Source organism: Neoarius graeffei, chromosome 9, assembly GCF_027579695.1.
Source record: "Neoarius graeffei isolate fNeoGra1 chromosome 9, fNeoGra1.pri, whole genome shotgun sequence".
Classification (NCBI taxonomy): domain Eukaryota; kingdom Metazoa; phylum Chordata; class Actinopteri; order Siluriformes; family Ariidae; genus Neoarius; species Neoarius graeffei.
The window spans coordinates 46165862-46169439 of record NC_083577.1 but is presented as its reverse complement, the minus strand read 5'-3'; positions in this window follow the sequence as shown (position 1 = coordinate 46169439).

The following is a 3578-nucleotide window of genomic DNA, read 5'->3' as shown; positions in this document are numbered from 1 at the left end:
TTGCCTGTTATGTGTAAAAAGCTTGTATTTCAAAAATTACCCAATTGTGATTACTTCTCAGCTGACCATGGGACAATGTTTAGGACACTCAAAGGGTGACTGGGAGCTCGTGTTGAGGTGGGCCTTCATGCAACAGATAGTACAACATGACAAATCTCAATTAATTTTTCATTTTAGTTAGTATCTAGGCTGCTACAAGGGTCATTGTAGGAGGGGGCTGAATGATTCCGTAGGCCCAGAGACAGATAGTTGCTCTGAAGTACACGACCTAAAACAGAGACTGTTAGAGTGGCAAGTTTTTTTTTTTCTTTTTGCCCAGGGACCCAAGATATCTTACCTTATCCTTGCCTAGTACAGCATTGCTAAATTAACATGGTGTAGCCTCATTCAACAACTGGACTGCTTAAACAGTTCTTTGAATTTCAGAAAACAGTTCTTTTCTGTGTGTCATTCAAAATATGCAACAGTTATCTCTCCAAGGTCAGTTAAGCTGTTATATTCTCTCTTGTATCTATATTGTAAAAAGTGATTTCTAAGTAATTACTTTAAAAAGTACAGTAACTAATTTTGACAATGTTTATTTACTTTAATTTACTTAACATTGTTATACCAAATAGTTGGCAAGAAAAGTAATTCTCACCTTTAAGTGTGCCTAAAAGCACAAGTGAAACACAGTGAGTGAATAAAGACAGCTGTGAACGAAAGATATGTATTGAGTGAAGGGGAAATGTTGAGTGGGATAAATGTATTGAAAGCTTCCGCAAAATCACCTCAGGTGTGTTGTTGTTTAATCATAGTGTTATTCTCATTGCAAGATAAATGTGTTGATATGGTGGGCAGGTATCAGTAAACTTTTAATACAGGTCAAGAAACATTTCTACATTTCTACAGGCTAGCTAGCTAAACTAGCAATATTGCAGGTTTATAGTCAAATTTGCTGATCTTTTCATAATTAATCATAATAGTAATTTACATATATTTATTTAGGAGCATTCTTTAAAATGAATTTAAAAAAATTCACCATATCTCTTTTCTGTTAAAGTGTTCAGATGCAATCAAGACTAAACACTCATCTCATCTCATCATCTCTAGCTGCTTTATCCTGTTCTACAGGGTCGCAGGCAAGCTGGAGCCTATCCCAGCTGACTACGGGCGAGAGGCGGGGTACAGCCTGGACAAGTCGCCAGGTCATTACAGGGCTGACACATAGACACAGACAACCATTCACAATCACACCTACGGTCAATTTAGAGTCACCAGTTAACCTAACCTGCATGTCTTTGGACTGTGGGGGAAACCGGAGCACCCGGAGGAAACCCACGCGGACACGGGGAGAACATGCAAACTCCGCACAGAAAGGCCCTCGCCGGGCATGGGGCTCGAACCCGGACCTTCTTGCTGTGAGGTGACAGCGCTAACCACTACACCACCGTGCCGCCCCAGACTAAACATTGTTTAGTTAAACAGCTATCCTTACTTAGTAGAGATAATTCCAGACACAGTCATGTTCAGATTGACTGCAATATGTACACTTCAAAGTTTTCAGAAAATAATAACTTCTTTCAGTTTAGAATGGGATGTTTATTTATGAACATATCTTTTTGATAATAAATAAACTCTAAACGTTTTATAATAATAATAATAGGGGGCGGCACGGTGGTGTAGTGGTTAGCGCTGTCGCCTCACAGCAAAAAGGTCCGGGTTCGAGCCCCGTGCCCGGCGAGGGCCTTTCTGTGAGGAGTTTGCATGTTCTCCCCGTGTCCGCATGGGTTTCCTCCGGGTGCTCCGGTTTCCCCCACAGTCCAAAGACATGCAGGTTAGGTTAACTGGTGACTCTAAATTGACCGTAGGTGTGAATGTGAGTGTGAATGGTTGTCTGTGTCTATGTGTCAACCCTGTGATGACCTGGCGACTTGTCCAGGGTGTACCCTGCCTTTCGCCCGTAGTCAGCTGGGATAGGCTCCAGCTTGCCTGCGACCCTGTAGAACAGGATAAAGCGGCTAGAGATAATGAGATAATAATAGGGGCGGCACGGTGGTGTAGTGGTTAGCACTGTCGCCTCACAGCAAGAAGGCCGTGGGTTTGAGTCCAGTGGCCGACGACGGCCTTTCTGTGCGGAGTTTGCATGTTCTCCCCGTGTCCGCGTGGGTTTCCTCCGGGTGCTCCGGTTTCCCCCACAGTCCAAAGACATGCAGGTTAGGCTAACTGGTGGCTCTAAATTGACCGTAAGTGTGAATGTGAGTGTGAATGGTTGTTTGTCTCTATGTGTCAGCCCTGCGATAACCTGGTGACTTGTCCAGGGTGTACCCCGCCTTTCGCCCGTAGTCAGCTGGGATAGGCTCCAGCTTGCCTGCGACCCTGCACAGGATAAGCGGTTACAGATAATGGATTGGTAGATGGATGGATAATAATAATAATAACTCTAGGAACAACACATACAAGTTGGAGGCTTGTTAGCTCATAATGTCTCTTTCCTTCTTGTCACAGTCAACTTTTTTTCAAGCTCTGTGCAAAAGCAGTGAATGATGGATGGTTTTCACTATTTTCATTTTATGATTATTACAGTGACGGCAGTTAATACTAGGCAATCACTTCTGAAGAAGACAATGAAGTAGAAATTTATTTTAGAAGCATTTACAAGCATTACAAAATAAATGCTGACTGTTCCTTGTGACAGGTGAAAATGTTTTGAACAAAGTACGCAAGCAAAAAAAAAAAAAATCCTGCTCAATGTATTACCAAAAAAACGAAATTTCTCTAAACCTTACATGTCCATACACAGGATTTATGTGAACAGTATGAATTATACTGAAAGAGTTGAATAGACTAAAAGAAGATGTCATACACTGAAGTTATTGAAAAGTCTAAAATGCCCCATAATGAATTTGAAAAACCTCTCACACATGGATATTATGTGCACAGCAATGGCCTTCATTCTGAGAACTATGCAAATTAAAGCTTCTTGCTGATCCATTCCAAGTAAGTGTTTTGACTCCATTTTTATGGCTCGGACTTCTCCAATAAGTTTTTCCTTGCAATTAGTCACACTCAGTCTGATTTTGTTCTTTACTTTTCCTGCCTACGCTGGGTGAACAAATCACAGAAACAATTTGTACAGCTTTGTGTGAAACAAAAATAATCCCCAAAAGACTAAAGATAGACAATGTAAAAAGTAGCCTGATTGTTGGGAGATCTATGAACTGCCCATGAAGTCCAGGAGGGCATAACTGTTCTTATTCCAGGAACACTGAGCAAAATGTGGGAATACACCCCGGATAAGATGCCAGACCATTACAGGGTACCATGAATACTTATTCACACCTAGAGGGAATTTAGCCAAGACAATTCAAGTACCTTCATGTTTTGGGAGGTGGAAGGAAACCAAAGAACCCAGAGGAAATCCACACAGATAAAGGGTAATGTGCGAAGAAACTCCAAACAGACAGCAACCTGAACTCAAGATCAAACTGGGACCTTGGAGCTGTGAGGTTTTTAACCTGTTTAGTAAATTTTATCCATTGCTTAAGTCAATGATTGTCATCATGCCAGCTGTGTGATTTGTGATTAGATTTATATGC